The 23,773-nt window shown below is 44.8% G+C and overlaps 1 protein-coding gene across 1 annotated transcript in view; it reads right to left on the bottom strand.

The window, feature by feature from the left end:
• TRAF6 (TNF receptor associated factor 6) overlaps positions 1–4,392 on the bottom strand; it is a 29,894-nt gene extending 25,502 nt beyond the window's left edge. The window contains exon 1 of the mRNA XM_077322178.1: positions 4,172–4,392. The gene's annotated coding sequence lies outside the window, so the exon portion shown is untranslated. The remainder of the gene's footprint in view (positions 1–4,171) is intronic.
• Positions 4,393–23,773: the final 19,381 nt, after the last annotated feature.

The raw sequence follows: 23,773 nt of genomic DNA on the forward strand, positions 1-23,773 counted from the left end.
TTTAAAATGACTAAGAAACAATAAATATCCTTTATACAGAAGCAAAAACAAAACAAAACAATGCAGATGATTCAAAATGTGGGAAACAAAACTCCTCCCCAAAACGGAAATAATTTCTCAGTCGTGGTTACACATACTTTAGATTCCTGAGTGAAAATTTCACATCTACTAAACAGCATTTCTGTGAAGTCATTTCTTTTCTTTCTTTTTTTTTAAAAGCTTTTCCTGTACAAGGTAAGTTTGCAAGGTGAGATGGCAGCAGTCAGACGGCTCAGATTTTAGGAAGTTTTGTGTGATTTAGCATTATGAATCAATGTTCCTAATTCAAGAGAGAGTATTTCCACCAGGATCTAGCTCATCACAACCATATATATTCCTTTTCAAGTTCTACAGGGGGCAGTTCTCTCCCCCACATTTTTTAACATCATTATGTGCCCTCTGACTTAGCTGGTCTAGAGTTTTTGGGCTGGTTTCTCACCAATATGCGTATGATACCCAGCTTTATCCCCTGATGGACGGCTGCTCGGACCCCCCCCTCCCAGAAACATTTGCCAGATGCTTGGAAACCGTGGCTGGATGGTTGGAGCAGAGTTGCCTGAAACCTCCATTATTATTATTATTATTATTATTATTATTATTATTATTATTATTATTATTATTATTATTATTATTATTATTATATTTATACCCCGCCTCCCCCCGAAGGCTCGAGGCGGTCCTGTGGCTGGGCAGGAGGGGGGCAGACCAGGAAGTGTGCTTACCCAGCCTGGCTGGGGTGCAAATTAACATCACACCGTCTGCCAGGAATCTGGGGGTGATCCTGGATGCCTCCCTATTGATGGAGGCACAGGTCACAAAAGTAGCCCAGCAGATGTTTTTCCATCTATGCCAAGCGAAGCTACTGGCACCCTATCTGTCCTCTGGGCACCTGGCCACAGTGATCCATGCAATAATCACTTCCAGGATTGACTTCTGTAACTCACTCTACGCAGGCCTTCCCTTGCCCTTGACCCAGAAATTACAGCTGATACAGAATGCAGCTGCCGGTGCTGAGGCAACCACATTGGCTGTCAGTTGTATACCAGACCAAGTTTAAGGTTTTGTTATTAACCTTCAAGGTAATCTGTGTACTGGGCCCCACATATTTGAGGGACCACCTATTGCCCTATGCCCCCCACAGGGCCTTTGCTAAGCAGGTATGAATATGCTGAGAGTCCCCAGCACATGAGAAGTGCGCCTGGCCTCAACCTGGTCAGTCCTGGCCTGATCTGGTAGAATGAGCTCCTGGGAGAGCTAAGGGCCCTGACAGAGCTTGTATAGTTCCACAGAGCCTGCAAGATGGATCTCTTACACCAGGCATTTGGTTGAGGCTGGCGACAGTCAAGATCAGGGCCCCCTCCTCAGATTGGCCAGGATATCAGGCCTTTCCCCTATTACATCTTAACACCCTGAGTGGAGATTCAGTACAGATACTGTCATTGAAGGAAGAAGGAGTTTTAATGTAGGGATTGTTTATATTTTATTTGGGTTTTTTTAAATGTTGTAACCCTCTGCGAGCCACCTCACTGGGAGCAGCAGGTAAAAATATCTATTAAATAAATTCATAAATATTACAAGGACAAGAAAAGAGGTGGCTAAGGTGATCCAAACCTAAAACTGTATCTACAATAAAGTATATTATAAAAATAAATAAACACTTATATTTATACAAATCTATTAGTGTTGTATACATCTGATCATATTCGCAGATTTAAAAGTTGCATGCCCCAAAATATGAAGAAAAACAAGAAACATCCAGCACAACCCCAGTAAGGGCGTCAGATACTCCCCCCCCCCCATTTAGTACTACTGATTGGTGGCAGATTGTTAACCATCTACAGTTTAAGCTGCTTCTAACAGCCTACTTAAGCAGGAGCTGGTGTGTTACTATTTTAAAGGTAAAGGTAAAGGTATCCCCTGTGCAAGCACCGAGTCATGTCTGACCCTTGGGGTGACGCCCTCTAGCGTTTTCATGGCAGACTCAATATGGGGTGGTTTGCCAGTGCCTTCCCCAGTCATGACCGTTTACCCCCCAGCAGCAAGCTGGGTACTCATTTTACCGACCTCGGAAGGATGGAAGGCTGAGTCAACCTTGAGCCGGCTGCTGGGATCGAACTCCCAACCTCATGAGCAAAGCTTTCAGGCAGCTGCCTTACCACTCTGCGCCACAAGAGGCTCAAGAGGCTTACTATTTTACAGAACTTTATTGTAACTATTAATATTATTTGCATATTGCACCATCAACATGCATTAGCATAGATAGGCAGTGCTTTCAGTTCAAGTAAGAGAAAGGTTAAAAAGATGAGGGTTGTGTTTGGCCAGACATATTGGGTCCTCCCTACCACACTGTCTGAGCCTCAAAGACTCACGAGACCCAGATTGCAACTCTATGGGTCCAGCAGGCTACAAAGCCTGCTGCCTTCTCCTACAGTGCTAGACAATACTAGTGGGACTTTGCTTTGATTATTCTAATGAATTACTGGTCCTGCATGCCAGCAAAAATGGTCTGCCACAACTCAGTTCAACAGTTCCCACACACATCAGTTGAGGATTGCCTACTGTTGGCAAATTAACAGAAAGAAAACATGTTCAGCCTGGAAAAGAGGAGGTTCAATGATTACTGTCTTTAAGTATTTGAAAGGTTGTCAGAGAAGGGCAGAGAAAAGTTCCTGTTGGCAGCAGAGGATGGGACCTGCAGTAATGGGTTTAAACTACTTGGAGAACGATATCGGCTAGGTATCAGGGGGAAATTTTCAGAGTTGTTCAGCAGTGGAATTGGCTGGCCAGAGAGGTGCTGAGCTCCCCGCTACTGGCAGTCTTCAAGCAGCAGCTGGACTTATCCTGGATGCTTTAGGCTGATCCTGCATTGAGTCCTGGATGACCCCTGCCAACTCTATGATTCTAAGTTCTTGTACCAAGCTGCTTAGAATCTAAAGATTGTATAAAGAAGTAAGAACAGAATGAGCTTGGCACAAATTCAGGAAGTATATGCTTCATGGAAAAGGCTTGGGGGGGGGGGCTGAACATGAGGACTATGATAGACAGTTCTATGTTTAAAGGGTATTGAGGAAGAAGGTCATTTGATTGAGAATTCCAGGTACCAGGATGATGCACAATTTGCAAAGCGAGAGACAAGGGAAAGCAGGATCAGGAAGCGCTTTGACACTAAGGATGATTTTTATTTATTTGCTGGACCAAGATTTAGACTGAAAACGAGCGAAGGAATGTAAAAGGAAAGGTGTGTGAGAAAAGACAGAAGTAACTAGTTTTGGCAGCGGAGTTCTGGATGGCAACAAAGGAACAAAAGGGTGACAACCAAAGTCCCCTGGCAGTAATCAAGGAAGGACTCATTTCATCTCTGCCCTAAAGGTTTCCATTGGCAACCTCCCACTCCAATATCGTCAGTTAGCAGCACTCAACACCAGACACTTAAAAAATAAAAATAAAGAGCACTAGAGACAATCGCAATGAGAAGTGGCAGGCCATAGCTGAGAGTATCCCAGTCTGTGCCTGCCTGGCAAGACTGCACGCCCGTTTCCGAGCGGCACCTCTCCTTCTGGCTCCAAGAAGTCAACCTCTGGCACCTCCTCTGCCCAAACAGAAGAGAAGGAAAGAGAAGGAAACTCGTCAGAAATGTCTGGAACGAGCGAGAAAGGGAGCCCCGAAACACGGAGCGTGGCTGAATGTGGGCAGTTCTGGGCATGGCGAAAAACGACCCGGTGGGAAAGAAGGCTCGCGTCAGACACCAACCCCACCCCTTCGGACTGCTTTCCTTCCCCAATGACACCCACCACGCCCGCAACCCGCGCTTGTTCCTGAAAGGAAGCAGCTGTCGCAGCCCAATGCGCGAAGACCCCGAACTCCGGCCCGCCCGAAAGAAGAAGTGGCTGGCGGCAGGGCGCCCTCTCTTCACGCGAGCCCAGCTCAGGCCAGGCCAGGCGGGTCGACCCCGGGACTCCCTCCACCTCCACTCCTGAGGCCTGGGTTCGAGACGGCCTGGCTCGAAGGGAGGGACCGAGGAAGCGTGCGCCGTCCTGTCCTCGGCAGGAAGACGCGCGCGACCACGGCTCCTCAGCAGCAACCCCCGCCCTCCGTGGGAAGGCTTCGCAGCTAGGCAGGCGGGCGCGCTTACCTCAGCCCCGCTGTCACCTCTGCGTTTGCCGCCCCGCAGCAGCGTCCCCACCGACGGCCAAGGCTACCGACGGCCAAGGCAGAGGAAGCATAACACCCGAGCGGAGTTTCCGTCTCCGTCACTGAACGCAGAGAAGGACCTTGCGCGAGAGGCGGCGGCGGCTGCTCTCGCCGCGCCACAGCGCCCCTCGGCAGTCAGTCTTCCCAAGGCTTCTGCCTGCCTGGACTCGTTCGGTTTCCCCGCACCCAGGCCATTCAGAAACCGAAAGTGAAACCCGTTGCGTCACTCTAGACCAGAGACCGGGGGGGGAAAAAAAAAGCAAAACAGAAATCAGAAGCGCTGCAAGGTGTGGTGGGAGGCAAAGCAAACAACGGAGAGAGGGCGGCCAGGGGGGTGACTTGGCTAGTCAGCTGGGAGGTACGAAAACGAATGAGAGCCATGGCCATGAGGAACAGACCGAAGTTTGAGGCTAGTGCTACTCTTAAGAATAGCGAAGGTTTATTCAGGGTGTAGGTTTCGCGAGCTCGCACACTTCGTCATTAGGACCAATAGGAAATGATGGGATGCCCGCTTGATATAAGCGGAACCGGGAATGGCAGATCACTTGCTGGACCTCTGTTGAGCTACAGCGTCCACACATTTGCAACGAAAATGTGGAAAATGTTTGGCAAACTCTGCTATGGGCTTGGAAGAAGAAGAAGAGTTGGTTCTTATTTGCCACTTTCCCCTACCCGAAGGAGGCTCAAAGCGGCTTACAGTCGCCTTCCCATTCCTCTCCCCACAACAGACACCCTGTGGGGTGGGTGAGGCTGAGAGAGCCCTGATATCACTGCCCGGTCAGAACAGCTTTATCATTGCTGAGCCCAAGGTCACCCAGCTGGCTGCATGTGGGGGAGTGCAGAATCGAACCCGGCACGCCAGATGAGAAGTCCACACTCCTAACCACTACACCAAACTGGCTCTCCACTACACCAAACTGGAATAAGAGCCCCCAGAATGAGGGCTCCCCGGGAGTAGAATACAAGTGTTCTGCAAGGGAATGACTCACTCTGCGATTGGACTAAGGGCTTTTCTGCATGCAATATAGTCAAATGTTTACCTAATGTAGTCATTATATTCCGACTGCTCTGTGTGAGATCACCAACCTCCCGCATCCGGCCAGCAAACTGCTCATTATATCCCCTGTTTTATAGTGCAAGTTGATTCACCAACCTAAAAAGTGCTATCCCCCAGCAGGCCAGCAGCAAAAGAAATGTATGGAGGCAAAGAATTGCTACCTCTGCCTCTAATGTCCCGCCCTTGCACCCACCTCCCGCACCCTTCTTATGGGGTACAGGAAGTGTTTTTTTTTAAATGGAGAATGGCCTGGAGCAACAAATAGGCGCACAAGCATGCAGGCAATGCCAGAAATAAAAGTATTTTTTTCCAAAGTTGTGACACAAAGCATGCCTCTCTAAAGTTCCTCCCCGTCATATTGGTAACAAGATTAATTTTTAAAGTATCTAAAGACTCATGATTCCATAAGGGGTGGTGTTCAAAACCCACTATGCATAGGTGTTTGAACGGAGAAGTATTTTAAAAAGATAGCGGGCATTGTGGGATCTTTAAAACATGGAGAAAGGAGATTGGCTGCCTAGCTTGGTTGACAGGCGGAAGAGAGTCATGTATGAAACACGTTGCTCTCTTCTGCCATTTCCAGCAGCAGTTGTGGAGAGTGAGAAATGCAAAAGGACTAGAGTGAGACAGCAAAACGCTTTTTTTCTGAGCACATGAGATTCACTCTCAGCACAGAATTATATAATAGTGAAGAGTGGTGACATATCATAGGAGGTGGTCTCCAAAAAGGATAAAATGTACATATATTAGTTGGAGCCATAATTTATAGATCCCATCTAACCACTCAGTTATACTTTATAAAGAGTTTAATATAGGCATTTTATATAGAGTGTATCATCACAGTTCTGATCACTGAGGAAGACCCAGTAGGGTCGAAACGCGTTTGGTCTTATGTGCTGTTTGTTCTGTATAGTCTTTATTAAGTTTTTATTTTGTTTTTAATTGTGCACTATAATAAATAATCAACAAGTTTTACATTATTTTATTGTACAGCTCAACTTCTGAGTTCCTACCTGTTAAGGTTGAGTTGTGTTCCTTTTTTGGTTTTGGTGGAATCACAAGCCCCAGAGTGTGAAGTCCCTCCCCCAACCCCATCTTCCCCAAGCTCTATCCCTCCCCCACAAAACCCTTCAGGAATCAGTGTTTCATGCCATACATTTGTCTGTAAAGCACTGTTCCTTGAGAACTCTAAAAAAGGACATATCTCATAGGAATTCCCACCCACCCCCAAGCTCCACCAGATTTTCAAAATTCCCCATGGGAAATATGGAGGGGGAGGAATCCCTTGGAAAAAAGCAACCCACTGTGCTTTTATCCCCATTTGTTTTCAAGGTCTTGAGAAGTCTAAAGAGGACTTCAAGTTGAGAGCAAAACTGCAGTGCAAAGGGTAATGTGAAGAATACACATTGCTTATTTTTGAGTAATAGCACATGCATATGAGGGGTTGGCAGGAAGGCTTCCAAATAGATAAGGCTCATATACCCTGTTAATGTATCCATTTCCCCTCTTTCCTGTTCTCTCTCTGAGGTTCAAAACCAATGTGAACAGAACTGATAGTGAGTCTTATCAGTCCAGATTTTCAGAGTTCGTGTTCAGTGAATTCTTACTTAATTTCCACCTTGCCTGGAAAAACTTCCTGGCCAGATGGCGTTTCAAATAATGAATTGCTTATAATCAGTTTTCTTGTGTTCTTTCTTTCTTTTTATTGAAAAGTGCTTCTGTATAGGAGTCAAGCCAAAATGGTATCTAGTTAGCTTTTGCCGTTTTCAAGGATCAAGCCTTTCCTCAGTGGCTTTTCCTAAAAAACTCTTATCGGGCCATTAGGACATTGGTCAGGATTGATCAGGATCCCTGGTACCTTTAGGAGCCAGTGGCTGAATTGTTCTAAATATACTATACTGGTTTATATTTTTGAATGTTAATATAATACCAAAAATGACATTTTGTGAAAGAATATCAGGATAAGAGTTTTTTGAAAAGGGCAAAGGCTATCTAGATAACGTTTTGGCTCAATCCCTATATAGAAGTACTTTTGAATAAAAATAAAAAATGCAAGAAAACTGATTACAAGCAATTTATTATTTGAAATGCCATCTGGTCAGTCTGTTTTTCAGACTTCAGAGACTGATCTGCCTTCGTCTCTTCACTTTTCATGTGGAAAATCTTACTGTCAGTTCCTGTGTGGTGAAAAGACTGACCTTTTCTGTCAGATTTAGGCAGTAGTTGTTATCCATGCATTTATAGCCCTGTGATTCTTGACCACTATTATTGAATAGTGGGTTCAATAAGGTGCTGAGTTGCTCATGGAATGAATCATCAGCTCTTCATGTAACACCAGATGAACTGGGAAACAGCCCGCAGTCCTAGGTTCCCACCAGAGCCCATGATTGGCTTCTTGCAAGATTCCTGGTTTAAACTGATTGGACCATTTAAAAGATCCAGTGGAAGGACGGATCCTGCATGCTAACCAATAGCATTAAATGTCCCAGCTCATTGAATTGTGGTTCCTGCTCTGCAGGTCTGCTTGGCTGCATGCACAACACCTATAATGATGCTTCTGATAATTTGTAGCAGAATCACAGAATCACACTGAACTGCAAGAGACAACAAATGGCCATCCAGCCCATGTTCCCACCTTCTCAGGGACTTAAAAAAACACACTCCTGACAGGTGCTCATCCAGTCTCAGTAGACATGCTGAAGAGGGTGCCAGCCTCCAGGTGGGATCAGGAGACTCCTCTCCAGACTGCAGAGACCAGTTCCCCTGGAGGAAAGGGCTGCTTGTGATCAGGACAGAGGGCTGTGTTGCACACACACAGAGAGAGAGAGAGAGAGAGAGAAAACAGAAGACAAAAGCATTAGTTTCTTAAATTGCAAACCTTATTAGCCACACAATCACCTCTCCATGTAAGAAATACCTGAGTGTCAACCTCCTTGGATTGCTCTGAGAAGCCATTGGCTAGCAGGTCAAAATTTAAAGGAAAAGAATCCCATAACAATCAACGTTTTAAAGGAAAAGAATCCCATAACAATCAACGTTTTAAAGGAAAAGAATCCCATAACAATGAACGTTTTAAAGGAAAAGAATCCCATAAAAGAATCCCATAATAATCAATGAGTAAGTGTTCTAGCTCCATCTCTTTAAGGTACTGTTAATTTGTACAGCTTGATGTAGTATTTAAGAACAGTGGCTTCTCATGTATAAGCTGAATTTGATTCCCAGATCCTCCACGTGCTCATTGACCTTGGGCTAGTCACAGTCCTATTAGAAACTGTTCTCACAGAGCAGTTTCTCTCAGAGCTCACCGGCCACACAGGGTATCTGTAGCGACCTCTGGAATGGAAATATTCCTGGAGGTTTGGAGCTAGTGCCTTAAGATGGCACAGTGCCTCACAATCTCTCCTCCACATTAGCCCTTTCCCCCTGCATAGCTGATTTTTATACTCTGGAGATGAGCACATTGAGATGACATGCATGTTTGTGTGTGTGAAATTCCCCTGGCAGGACCTGCATCCAGAGACCTCCCCTGAAGGTTGGCAACCCAGCTGGCTGCACATGGAGGTGGCATCAAATCCAGCACTTGAGATCAGAGTTGGCCACTCTTTAACCATTGCACCACACTGGATCTAAAGATCAAGTGGGAAGCAGGGAGAGGAGGATGTCAAAACCTTTATTTACACTTTTGCCATGTAGCCAGCACCTACGAAGTCCACAATCCAGACATGTATCCTAGTGCCCAGTGCATTCCTGGCTGCACTGGGCTTTGCCTCTAGTTCCAAATAAAACACATTTAAATATGTCTCTGCAATCAGTAGATAGAATCATAGAATAATAGAGTTGGAAGGGGCCATACAGGCCATCTAGTCCAACCCCCTGCTCAACGCAGCATCAGCCCTAAGCATCCTAAAGCATCCAAGAAAAGTGTGTATCCAACCTTTGCTTGAAGACTGCCAGTGAGGGGGAGCTCACCACCTCCTTAGGCAGCCTATTCCACTGCTGAACTATTCTGACTGTGAAAATCTTTTTCCTGATATCTAGCCTATATCGTTGTACTTGTAGTTTAAACCCATTACTGCGTGTCCTCTCCACTGCAGCCAACGGAAACAACATCCTGCCCTCCTCCAAGTGACAACCTTTCAAATACTTAAAGAGGGCTATCATGTCCCCTCTCAACCTCCTTTTCTCCAGGCTGAACATTCCCAAGTCCCTCAACCTATCTTCATAGGGCTTGGTCCCTTGGCCCCAGATCATCCTCGTCGCTCTCCTCTGTACCCTTTCAATTTTATCTATGTCCTTCTTGAAGTGAGGCCTCCAGAACTGCACACAGTACTCCAAGTGTGGTCTGACCAGTGCCGTATACAATGGGACTATGACATCTTGTGATTTTGATGTGATGCCCCTGTTGATACAGCCCAAAATGGCATTTGCCTTTTTTACCGCTGCATCACACTGCCTGCTTATGTTTAGTTTACAATCCACAAGTACCCCAAGGTCTCGTTCACACACAGTATTACCTAGAAGCGTATCCCCCATCCAGTAGGCATGCTTTTCATTTTTCTGGCCCAGATGCAGAACTTTACACTTATCTTTATTAAATTGCATCTTGTTCTCATTTGCCCATTTTTCCATTGTGTTCAGATCTCGTTGAACTCTGTCTCTATCTTCCGGAGTATTTGCCAGTCCTCCCAATTTGGTGTCATCTGCAAACTTGATGAGTAGTCCCTCCACCCCCTCATCTAGATCATTAATAAATATGTTAAAAAGTACCGGGCCAAGCACCGAGCCCTGAGGTACCCCGCTACTCACCTCTCTCCAGTCTGATGAAACACCATTGACAACAACTCTTTGAGTGCGGTTCTCTAACCAATTCCCTATCCACCTGACTATCTGAAAATCCAGATTTCAGTCTTTCAATTTATCCATCAGAACATCATGGGGAACCTTGTCAAAAGCCTTACTAAAATCGAAGTAAATGACATCAACCGAATTTCCCCGATCCAGCAAACCTGTTACTTGGTCAAAAAAGGAAACTAGGTTGGTCTGGCAGGACCTGTTGGAGACAAATCCATGCTGACTTCCTTGGATCACCAAATTGTCCTCCAGATGTTTGCAGATCGCTCCCTTTAATATCTGCTCCATTATCTTCCCCACAACAGAGGTCAGACTCACTGGTCTGTAGTTTCCCGGGTCATCCTTCCTCCCTTTTTTGAAGATCGGAATAACATTTGCTCTCTTCCAGTCCTCCGGGACATCTCCAGTCCTAAAAGAGGATCCGAAGATGATGGACAAGGGCTGTGCAAGTTCTCTGGAAAGTTCTTTGAGTACTCTCGGGTGCATTTCATCCGGACCAGGGGATTTGAACTCATCCAGGGCAGCTAAATGCCTCTCGACAACCTCTCTATCCATGTTAACCTGCCACCCAGACACTGTCCTTTGGCTATGGTCATCTCTAGATGTGCCTAAACACTTTGACCTGTGGGAAAAAACAGATGTAAAATAGGCACTAAGCCTTTCTGCTTTCTCTGCATCTTCTGTTAGAGTTTGTCCATCCGCATCCAACAGTGGGCCTATTGTGTCCTTTACTTTACGTTTGCTCCTCACATAACTGAAATTTTTTTCTTGTTACAATGGGCTTCCCTGGCCAATCTTAGCTCACTCTCAGCTTTGTCCTTTCTTATGATTGATCTACAGTGCCTAGTAACCTGTAGGTACTCTTCTTTAGAGCTCTGTCCTTCCCTCCATTTCCTGAACATTTTCCTTTTCTTTCTTAGTTCCTCTTGAAGTTCTCTGTTCATCCAAATAGGCTTCTTAGAGCTCCTGCAGTGTTTTCGTCTTTCTGGGATAGTCATTGATTGAGCATGCAATAGCTCCTGTTTGAGTACTGCCCACCCTTCACATGCTCCCTTCCCTTCCAGCATTCTCGTACATGGTATGACACTCATCATGTCTCTGAGTTTATTAAAGTTTGCCCTACGAAAATCCAACATCCGCGTCTGGCTACAAGCTTCCTTGGCTCCCCATCTCAAAAGGAATTCTATGAGGACATGGTCACTTCCCCCTAGGGTCCCCACCTCCTTCACCTCATCCACCAACTCTTGCCTGTTGGTCAGTATTAAGTCCAGTATGGCTGAACCTCCTGTGGGTTCATCTACCATTTGATAAATGAAATTGTCAGCCAGGCAGGTCAGAAACTTGCATGACTGAGGACGCTTCGCAGAGTTTGTTTCCCAGCACACATCTGGGAAATTGAAGTCACCCATGATGACAAGGTCCTGCCGCTTGGATATTTTCTCAAGCTGCTCACAAAGTGCAGCATCCACATCCTCTCGTTGGTCAGGCGGTCGGTAGCAGGCACCAACCTCCCCTCGCTTATTTTCACCCAGATGCTTTCCACTGTAGATATGCTCTCCTTCACTAGAATTTCCTGACAGGTAAGCCCTTTCCTCACATACAGTGCCACTCCTCCACCTCTTCGATCTATTCTGTTTTTTCTGAACAGTTCATATCCATCCACCATTACATTCCAGTCATGAGAATCATTCCACCAAGTTTCTGTGATGCCTACTAGATCATACCTTTCCATCAGCATGAGAAGTTCCAGCTCTTCCTTTTTATTGCCCATGTTTCGGGCGTTAGTATAAAGACATCTGAATCCTTTTACTTTTGGTTCCCTATGAGCTGGCCTTGCCGGTTGGGCTGCCTCCAATCGTTTTCTTTCCATAGACTCCCTATGTTGATCGTCTCCTTCCCCTAGTGGCTTTAGTTTAAAGCTCTCCTGATGAATCTCCCCAGGTTCCTGCCAAACACATTCTTCCCCAGTTTCGATAAGTGCAGTCCATCAGGTGCTAGTAGGCCTTCTTCAAGAAAGCCTATCCCATGGTCCCAGAAACCAAATCTCTCCTGCCGGCACCAACTACGCAGCCAGTGATTCACCTCCATTATCTTCCTCTCCCGACGCATTCTTCTTCCCTTGACAGGCAAGATTGAAGAGAATACCACTTGTGCCCCCATTTGCTTGAGCTTCCTTCCCAGATCTTGATAGTCTTTTTTAATAGGAGCGATGGTATTCAGGGACATGTCATTCATTCCCACATGGACCATCACAAATGGGTAGCGATCCGTAGATTTGAGAAGTTTGGGCAGCCGTTCTGAAACATCTTTAATTTTCGCCCCTGGCAAGCAACATACCTCTCGGGTTAGGGGGTCGGGCCCAGCCACATGGCGATCCATTCCTCTTAGCAGGGAGTCTCTAATTACCAGTACTCTCCTTTTTTTTTTCTTCTCAACTCCATTTCCCTCTGTTCCCGTGGCCTCTTCCCTTTGTCTTGGACTTTGTTTTGGGATCTCTTCCCTTGTTGACCCTTGCACCTCCTCTGCAAGGGCCTGAAATCTATTCTGGAACTCCAAAGGCCCCGAGAACTGTCTCGCCCTTTGCCGTTGAGTCTTTTTCCGAACTGTCTGAAGAGGCTCCTTATTGTGGTCAATCTCCTTATCCTCTTCAGGACTAGTTGTATTGTCTTTATTCCGAGTTGCAGGGCTCTGGTCTATGAACTCTTCCCCTTCCTTACTTTGGGTCAGAGTAATAATTCTGTTATAGATAGCTGCAGACAAGTCTCTTCAGTAATTACTTGTCTTAGTCTCATTAGAGTACCTTAAAAAATGAAATCTGCATTGGTAAGAAAAAGGCCAGAGAAGTTCCAGTGAGGAATATTTCCCATCACGACAATGTACCTGCTCATTCTTTAAAGGTAGCAAGGGCTGTACTACAAGAATTTCATTGCGAACCCTATCTTTTCCACACTGCAGCCCTGATCTTGTCCCTTCTGACCTCTTTATGTTCCCAAAAATCAAAGAGCATTTAAAAAGAACACAGTTTTAAGCTCTTGAGGATGCCAGAACTGCTGCTTTGACGTGTTGTAAATCGAAGAGTACAGAATTCTTAGGAGGGTTAGAGAATAGGAAACACTGTCTTCAGAAATGTATAGACCTAGGTGGAGGATATGTCAAGAAACAATAGCTTCACATTTTGTTTTTTTTTTGTTTAATAAAGGTTTCTATGATTTTGTAGCAACACTTTTTGATTTACCCTAGCACTACCCATGCCAACCCCCTTCAAGGATCGCTGCCTTGTTGTGGCAAGGGGGCTTGCGTAGTTCAGTGAAGCTATGAGCTATACCGTGCAGGGCCACCCAAGACGGACAGGTCATAGCTGAGAGCTCTGACAAAAGGTGATCCACTGGAGAAGGAAATGGCAAACCACTCCAGTATCTTTGCCATGAAAACTCTATGGACAGTTCCAATAGGCATAACGATATGACGCTGGAAGATGAGCCCCTCAGGTCGGAAGGTGTCCAATATGCTACTGGGGATGAGCAGACGGCTAGTACGAGTAGCGCCAGAATGAATGAAGCGGCTGGGCCAAAGCCGAAAGGACGCTCAGTTGTGGAAGTAACTGGTGGCGAAAAGACAGTCCGATGCTGTAAAGATTTTTATTCCATAGGAACCTGGAACGTCAGATCCATGAATCAAGGCAAGCTGGACGTGGTTAAACAAGAAATGAGAAGACTGAACATCGACATTTTAGGAATCAGTGAACTAAAATGGACAGGAATGGGTGAATTTAATTCAGATGACCATCAGGTATACTACTGTGGACAAGAATCTCGCAGAAGAAATGGAGTAGCCTTCATAATCAATAAGAGAGTAGGAAAAGCAGTCTTGGGATACAATCCCCAAAATGACAGAATGATCTCAGTTCGAATCCAAGGCAAACCATTCAACATCACAGTGATCCAGGTCTACGCCCCAACCACTGCTGCTGAAGAGGATGAAGTTGATCAGTTCTATGAAGCCCTACAACACCTTCTAGAAGCAACGCCCAAAAATGATGTGCTTATCATCATGGGGGATTGGAATGCTAAAGTAGGAAGCCAAAAGATAACCGGGATAACAGGCAAGTTTGGCCTTGGAGTACAAAATGAAGCAGGGCAGAGGCTGGTAGAATTTTGTCAAGAGAATACAATGGTCATAGCAAACACTCTTTTCCAGCAACCCAAGAGACGACTCTACACATGGACATCACCAGACGGTCAACACAGAAATCAGATTGACTATGTGCTCTGCAGCCAAAGATGGAAAAGTTCTATCCAGTCAATAAAAACAAGACCAGGAGCTGATTGTGGTTCAGATCATGAGCTTCTTGTTGCAAAATTTAGGCTTAAATTGAAGAAAGTAGGGAAAAGCACTAGGCCACTCAGGTATGAACTAAATCATATCCCCGACGAATACACAGTGGAGGTGACAAATAGATTTAAGGAATTAGATCTGATAGACAGAGTGCCTGAAGAACTATGGACGGAGGTTCGCAACATTGTACAAGAGGTAGCAACTAAAACCATCCCAAAGAAAAAGAAATGCAAGAAATCAAAATGGCTGTCTGAGGAAGCTTTACAAATAGCTAAGGAGAGAAGGGAAGTGAAAGGCAAGGGAGAAAGAGAAAGATACACCCAATTGAATGCAGAATTCCAGAGAAAAGCTAGAAGAGATAAGAATGCCTTCTTAAATGAACAGTGCAAACAAATAGAAGAAAACAATAGAATGGGGAGGACCAGAGATCTTTTCAAGAAAATTGGAGATATGAAGAGAACGTTTCATGCAAAGGTGGGTATGATAAGGGACCAAAATGGTAGGGACCTCACAGAAGCAGAAGAGATTAAACAAAGGTGGCAAAATTATACAGAAGAACTATACAAGAGCGAGCTTAACATCCCTGATGACCACAATGGGGTAGTTACTGACCTGGAGCCAGACATCCTGGAATGTGAAGTCAAATGGGCCTTAGGAAGTCTGAGCAACAATAAAGCTAGTGGTAGTGACAGCATTCCAGTTGAACTATTCAAAATCTTAAAGGACGATGCAGTAAAAGTGCTACACTCAATATGCCAGCAAATTTGGAAAACTCAACAATGGCCACAGGATTGGAAAAGGTCAGTTTACATTCCAATCCCAAAGAAGGGCAATGCCAAAGAATGTTCTAACTACCGCACCATTGCACTAATTTCTCATGCTAGCAAAGTTATGCTCAAAATCCTACAAGCTAGGCTCCAGCAATATGTGGACCGAGAACTTCCAGAAGTACAGGCAGGATTTCGAAGAGGCAGAGGAACTAGAGATCAAATTGCCAACATACGCTGGATCATGGAGAAAGCTAGGGAGTACCAGAAGAACGTCTACTTCTGCTTCATTGACTATGCTAAAGCCTTTGATTGTGTGGAGCACAACAAATTGTGGCAAGTTCTTAAAGAGATGGGAATACCAGAGCATCTTATTTGTCTCTTGAGAAATTTATATGCAGGTCAAGAAGCAACAGTGAGAACTGAACATGGAATCACTGACTGGTTCAAAATTGAGAAAGGAGTTCGGCAAGGCTGTATACTGTCGCCTTGCCTATTTAACTTGTATGTAGAGCACATCATGAGAAATGCGGGATTAGAGGAGTCACAAATTGGGATCAAGATTGCAGGGAGAAATATCAACAACCTCAGATATGCAGATGATACCACTCTAATGGCAGAAAGTGAAGAGGAACTAAAGAGCCTGTTGATGCGGGTGAAGGAGGAGAGTGCAAAAGTTGGCTTGAAACTCAACATCAAGAAAACAATGATCATGGCATCCGGCCCTCTCAATTCCTGGCAAATAGATGGGGAAGAAATGGAGATAGTGACAGATTTTATTTTCCTGGGCTCCAAGATCACTGCAGATGGGGACTGCAGCAAAGAAATTAAAAGACGCTTGCTCCTGGGGAGGAAAGCTATGGCAAATCTAGACAGCATCCTAAAAAGCAGAGACATCACCCTGCCAACAAAAGTGCGTTTAGTCAAGGCTATGGTCTTCCCAGTTGCAATGTATGGCTGCGAAAGTTGGACCATAAGGAAGGCCGAGCGTCAAAGAATTGAGGCTTTTGAACTCTGGTGCTGGAGAAGACTCTTGCGAGTCCCTTGGACTGCAAGGCGAACAAACCGGTCAGTCCTAGAGGAGATCAGCCCTGACTGCTCTTTAGAAGGCCAGATCCTGAAGATGAAACTCAAATATTTTGGCCACCTCATGAGAAGGAAGGACTCCCTGGAGAAGAGCCTAATGCTGGGAGCGATCGAGGGCAAAAGAAGAAGGGGACGACAGAGAATGAGGTGGCTGGATGGAGTCACTGAAGCAGTAGGTGCAAACTTAAATGGACTCCGGGGAATGGTAGAGGACAGGAAGGCCTGGAGGATCATTGTCCATGGGGTCGCGATGGGTCGGACACGACTTCGCACATAACAACAACAACACCCATGCCAAACCATGAGCAATCAAATGGAAGGGCCATTTGATGCACAAGGTGCCTAATCCAGGTACATGCTGCTGGAAGACTCACCTGACCAGAACTTTGTGCAAATTGTGCCTGTCAGATGAGCTTCAACATGTTTGTAAGAATTGTGTATACTATTTTAGCATGTTCTACACATACACATGCTAAAATATTATGTGTGAAGTAGCTCTGAGAATCCTATTATGCCCTAGAATGTTCCTATTTAGAAGTAAATTTGGTCATGTGAAATGGGGCTGTACTCTTTGTTAAGCGTCCATAGGACAGCAGAACAGGTAGTTAATATGATCACATTGTAAATAGTGGACATAGCAATTCTATATGTTTACAGTGCCATCTTGTGGCATTTCTTTTGAAAAACAACCCTGACATTTCTAGCATAAGAATCTACAAGTGTCAATGAACAGTTCTACAAGAACACAAATGTAAGCAATATGGAAACGTTTCTCTGTGCCAGAATTTGGATGAATGATGAAAGTAATGATGAACAGAGAACTTCAAGAGGAACTAAGAAAGAAAAGTGAAATGTTCAGGAAATGGAGGGAAGGACAGAGCTCTAAAGAAGAGTACCTACAGGTTACTAGGCACTGTAGATCAATCATCAGAAAGGCCAAAGCTGAGAGTGAGCTAAGACTGGCCAGAGAAACCCACTCCTCAGTTATGTGAGGAGCAAACATAAAGTAAAGGAGGCAATAGGCCTACTGTTGGGTGCGGATGGACAAACTCTAACAGAGGATGCAGAGAAAGCAGAAAGGCTCAGCGCCTATTTTACATCTGTTTTTCCCCACAGGTCAAAGGGTTTAGGCACATCTAGAGATGGCAGTAGTCAAGAGATAGTATCTGGGTGGCAGGTTGACACGGACAGAGAGGTTATTGAGAGGCATTTAGCTGCACTGGATGAGTTCAAATCCCCTGGGCCGGATGAAATGCACCTGGGAGTGCTCAAAGAACTTTTCAGAGAACTTGCACAACCCTTGTCCATCATCTTCGGGACCTCTTTAAGGACTGGAGATGTCCCAGAGGACTGGAAGAGAGCAAACGTTATTCCGATCTTCAAAAAAGGGAGGAAGGATGACCCGGGAAACTACAGACCAGTGAGTCTGACCTCTGTTGTGGGGAAGATAATGGAGCAGATATTAAAGGGAGCGATCTGCAAACATCTGGAGGACAATTTGGTGATCCAAGGAAGTCAGCATGGATCTGTCTCCAACAGGTCCTGTCAGACCAACCTGGTTTCCTTTTTTAACCAAGTGACAGGTTTGCTGGATCGGGGAAATTCGGTTGATGTCGTTTACTTGGATTTTAATAAAGCTTTTGATAAAATTGGGAGGACTGGCAAATACTCCAGAAGATAGAGACAGAGTTCAACGAGATCTGAACACAGTGGAAAAATGGGCAAAGATGCAATTTAATGGGAATGTTCAGCCTGGAGAAAAGAAGGTTGAGAGGGGACATGATAACCCTCTTTAAGTATTTGAAAGGTTGTAATTTGGAGGAGGGCAAGATGCTGTTCCCATTGGCTGCAGTGGAGAGGACACGCAGTAATGGGTTTAAACTACAAGTACAACGATATAGGCTAGATATCAGGAAAAAATTTTCACAGTCAGAATAGTTCAGCAGTGGAATAGGCTGCCTAAGGAGGTGGTGAGCTTCCCCTCACTGGCAGTCTTCAAGCAAAGGCTGGATACACACTTTTCTTGGATGCTTTAGGATGCTTAGGGCTGATGCTGCGTTGAGCAGGGGGTTGGGCTAGATGGCCTGTATGGCCCCTTCCAACTCTATGATTCTATGATTCTAATGAATTTATTCTGGTATGTAATCAGTATATATGGTATTATGTAACACTGATTGTATGAATACTAAGATACTAACAAAACATTTTTTTGGGGGGGGGGAGCAGACAGCTTGTTTTGCAATCTTACTAGAAAGGCAGGATAATAAAGCACCTGCCTCATCTCTTCCAGGAGGACATGCCTCAAGCATGGGATCATTATAGACATTTTTTTAAAAAATTGAACCATTGTTCACCATGCCTTTCACAAAGGGAATACTGCCAATAGACTGCTCTGGGAAGAACAAATTTGCTTTACAGAGTTATTTACTACCATCTATTATTTATTGTATGGAATAGTTGCATACTGTATGCATATAATAATACAAAATACATAACCAAGTTGATAAAATGGGTATGCAGACCAATTGGGCAATCCTGCTAGATACTAATATCTAAATTTTCAGTCCACTCAACTACAGCTGGGGAGAGTTCAAAGACTTCCCTCACATTTCCCTGGGAAGCACAACACTTGTACTCTTGCGATAGATGGAATATAGTTTGGTGAGCTGCACCATGATTGCAAGTGGGTCTTAATATTTTACCCCATTTAAACAACAAGTCTGAAAACTTCCAGGATTGCAGGATTTGTGCAGATCTTATTGTTGGGTGTCTGGATAGGTCCGCATCAGCCATGTCTTTGTGGATGGGCAACTCTCCATTTTCAATGATCTTTCTGTATTCATGAAGAAGAGCATCTTGTCTTCAGACATGCAGGGGAGTGATATGGCACAGCATGGGTAGCCAATAGGTCAAAGTGGGTTTAATAGATTCTCCGATGGTTCGATTGTTGTGTGGAATTGGACATCAAGTTTACGGACATGGGGGCTCCATCACAGAGTTTTGTCCAAGTCCTAGGGAGATGTGACATCACTTCCAGGTTTCCAAATTTCCCTGGAAGTGAAGATACATTGTTGGCTAATGGCCTTTTCCCCTCACGCCACTGCTCTGAAGTTCTCACAATGTACCCGTTAAGGGGTTGTCTGTACCAGTGGTCCCCAACCCCCGGTCCGGGGACCGGTGCCAGTCCGCAGATCAGTTGGTACCGGTCCGTGACTCCTCCTCGTCCTCCTTCCTGGCTGCTGCCTCGGGGGCTGCCCTGCCATTCTGCTGCCGGCTTACCTTTGGTGCTCTCCGTTGGCCACCATGGCTGGGGCTCCCCCTTGGCATGGCACTGCGCAGCTGCTGCTGGCAGAGCTCCCCAGCAGATGGCGGGAAAGCAAGTGGAGCAGGGACTCAGGTGGCAACGACATCCCTCGGCAAAAAGACTACCCCCTGTCCGGGCCTCAGTAAAATTGTCAAGCGTTGACCTGTCCCCAGTGATAAAAAGGTTGGGGACCACTGGTCTATACCACCCATGCCAAATCATCAGCAATCAAATGGGAGGGCTATTTCATGCACATACTGCTAGGAGCCTGACCTGATCAGGAACTTTGTGCAATTTGTGCCTATCAAATGAGCTTTAAATGTGTTTGTAAGAACTATGTAATTATTTGTAGCATGTTCTATATATGTACATGCTAAAAACGTAAGTAGCCCTAAGAGTCCTATTATGCCATATGTTATTTCTACTTAGAAGTAAACTCAGTCAATTGAAATGGGGCTTACTTCTAGTTAAGAAGTAGGACTGCAGTTCTAGCCCACCTCCTCATGATGCACTTTTGATAATGCTAAAGAGCTAGAACTTCTGACTGCCAGACAATTGTAGGATATCCTGGCTACACTACACATATGAAAACAATCAAACAGTCTTTCTCAGGGCTACTTGACAAGGAGTATAGGAAACTACATCCAAATGGGCAAATAAATATTGAGGGTTTAATCAAGTCTAACTTGCTGTGAAACTTTCTGGGTAATAAAATAGATTTCATTTTTTAAAAAGAGACTACCAGTACTGAAAATCAACCCCCAAGAGAATGAAAATCGTGGGATATAATGTTATGGGTATAAGTTACCATTATACTAACAGCATAGTGACTTATGCCCAAAGCAACATTGAAAATGTGAAGCTGGTATTGACCAGCACCCACAGTGGAGAAGGATATGTTGCCAATATTTACAAACTTCCTGAAGTGTCATGGCTAGCCATGTCCTATCTACCATCTATGTTAAATTGGAACAGATCAGTAAAAAGTTATTGCAAACAATTGTGTCTGACCCAGGAAATTCCTTGGAAAGCATCTCAAGTGTGCCCTTCAGAGCAATACAGAAGAAGCACCATTACCTTCCAGCTCAACGTCTATAGAGTAGTGACTGTAAACATGGCTAAAGTGCAGCTCCTCTTAGAGAATACCTCTCCCATGTATGTTCATGTATGTATGTTCAGTAGCTGGTTCAGTAGATAGTGATCTGCTCCATGTATTCCAGCTTTTGCAAAAGAGGTTGGTAGCTACAAAGGTGGGGCTCATTGTTGGTGCCAATGTTGCACTTGGCTCCTGGGAACAGTATTTCAGGGAACTCAGTAAGAGGCAGGAAGGTTCCATTCCTCTCAATGAAAACTGCTCATGCTATTGAGATCCATGCCTTTGGTACAAGTGAGGAGTGGAAATGACCAAATCTTTCTCTTTTAGTTTCCTTTGGATGAAAGAACACTGGAGAACTATGATTTCTTTTTGTAATGTTTGTTTAATATATAAATGGAGCAGTAGATGGAGACAGAGAAGCACTCCAGAAGACATGGATTTGCTATATCGGTGAGGAGAGAAATCTCAGTCCCCAAAGTGCTTCATTTTTCAGTCACAGCTTGTTCTTTGTGCCCCCCTCAACTTCTACGTATGTCACTGTCTCTGTTTCAGACTCTGAAACTGCTACTTTTTTATTCACTCAGATATTTAACTCCTCTCTTCATCTATTATTCATAGCTAAGCAGAGTTGTTAAAAGAACAGCCCTAATAATTAACACCCATTAAAGAAACATCAACAGCCATTAAGAAACATTCAGCCTTTTGTTATAGGCCTTGACTTTCAGCACTGTAGGCCAAACCCACTCAAAGTACTTGGAAAGTCATTTTACCATTCCTTTCTCAGCAGTTTTACCATTACTTCCCCAAACGGTTTAATCTGGTGAATTTATTTTAAGTTTTATATCTCTTCCTGGAAAATAAAACAAGTTGAAAAGTTAAAAATAAATCAAAAACGTGGAAGATCGTATTTATTTGAATATTCCCCAGTCACAAGCTTTTCAGAGATTGCTGCATTATTTCCCTGGCATCAATGTTTTCTCTTTTGACTAGAAGCTATTCCCATTTTGCATTTCCATTTAAACTGTCACAATTTTAATTTTTTTGACACTATGTTATTGTTCCCCCTGATGTATACTCTTATTTTAATGAAGGTAATATCTTCAAGCACCCAGTGTCCTCCATTTCCCCATAAATTCAAGCAATAATTTATTTAAGTATTTCTTTAAGTCATACTTAGGTCTTTTTTGCATTCTCATTTTCTTAGTTTGTGTGTTCCTATTGGTTGGGTTTTCCTTTCTGCACATATTTCATTTAAATCTTTTTGATGAGGGAATAGAGGGGAGGAGGAAACCAAAGGAGGCATTTGGAGGGAGGTCTGCAAGTAGGAGGAGGTTTCCCTGCTCAGGCTGTGTAGAATCGCAGAGGGTATGGAAAGAGAGGGAAAGAAGCTGGTGCAATCTCTCTTTCTCAACTGCAGGAAAGGTCACAGCAGAGCAAGGACAACATGACCTTGACCAGAAGGAGCATCACAGTGACTAACAGATCTACTTTCAGAGCTCCCTACAGGTCTTCCCTTTCTGGAAATATACACCAAAGGAACAACCACACACTGACAATTGATCAGGGGTGAAAATTTCAGCAGGCTCAGCTCAGGAATTCATCTCTACTTCCCAATCGCCCTTGCAAGCATCCAAGATGGTGCCTCAATAATACAGGTTCCAACAGATAAGGTTTGTGCATATGGGAGCAACCCAAGGCAGATGCATCCAACCATAAGCTCCCTGTCATGTGATGGGCCATAATCCTAGGAACAAATACCTTGAAGCTCTGGGGTGTATGTGTCTTTGTGTGTGACAGAGACCATGAAGCCCAGTACCAGACTGTTTGCATGGCTCCTTGGCTGGTGATAGGACATAACTGGAATTCGGAGGGGTGACTGGCAGCTGCTCCAGTGTGCTCAGCACAGCTGCTGCCCAAGCAACCATGCCACTATTGCCTTACAACAGCCTTTCTCAACCAGGGTTTCTTGATATCCCTGGAAGGGTTTCCCAAATGGGTGGGAGTTAATTACTTTTAAATATATTTTTAAGTTTATTATGTGATATGACCATATATGGTCATGTTGACCTTCCCCCCTCCCCAAATGGCCAATACTGGGCCTGGAGGGGTGGGAAGCAGAGGGGCCCTTGGTGGGCGTGTACACAGCTGTGCTTTCCAACCATATTCTGTATGATCACACCTTTAGGTTTTGCAAAGCCTAAAGAATATTTCAGAGGTTTCTTGATGGTAAAAATTTTGAGAGTAGCCATCTCTCAAATCAAAGCCATGTGCAACAGCATAAACTGAGAATAGATAAACTTGATGAGCATATCCATACAGCTGTGGGTAAGCCTGGTTTTAATGGCTGTGTCATGTGTTCTACGGGGGGGGGGTAGACCTTACTGGCTTCTGTGATCATGACTGTCATTGTTGCATCTGTCCCTGTGCAGATGCTGATTCAATATCATGATGATATTCCTGATGTACTATAGGCTGGCTGTAGGGACCAGTGTGGATCCTGCCACTCTGCTGTGGGGCGCTATCTCACCAGTTACAGCTCACCTTGTTCAGCATTCCAACTCAGGCAGCCATCTATCTAGTACTTCCATACTGTTCACAGTTGTGCTGAAATAGGGAGGACTCACCCCACCCTCCCATAGCAAAGACACGGGGGTCATACTAGATTAGGGTTGCCAGATCTACTGGTCTGGGTGGGGGTCCTGTGCTTTCCAGATGCACCTTACTCATGAACTCCCCCCATGTTACTTTTTAGTGCAGTGTCCTGGGATCACCTGGAAGTGACAATGGTATGCTGGGGTCATGGGGGGAGGCGCTCTGATTTTGGGGCAAAAATCTGTGGTTTGAAGCAAATTTGCTGGAAAGCCAGAGCATTGCCCTCATAATTTCCAGGTGATGTCTGGATGTCAGAAAGCTCCTGGAAAGGCCCATCCTCCCAGCTGTGCCAATGCACCTGGCAACCCTATGCTAAATATGTTACTACTTCCCTACTGCTGTTGAATAAAGCTTGGAATGATCAACAATTCCATCCCTGCTTGTCACTGAGTGGA

Source organism: Paroedura picta, chromosome 2 (assembly GCF_049243985.1).
Source record: "Paroedura picta isolate Pp20150507F chromosome 2, Ppicta_v3.0, whole genome shotgun sequence".
NCBI classification, from domain to species: Eukaryota; Metazoa; Chordata; class Lepidosauria; order Squamata; family Gekkonidae; genus Paroedura; species Paroedura picta.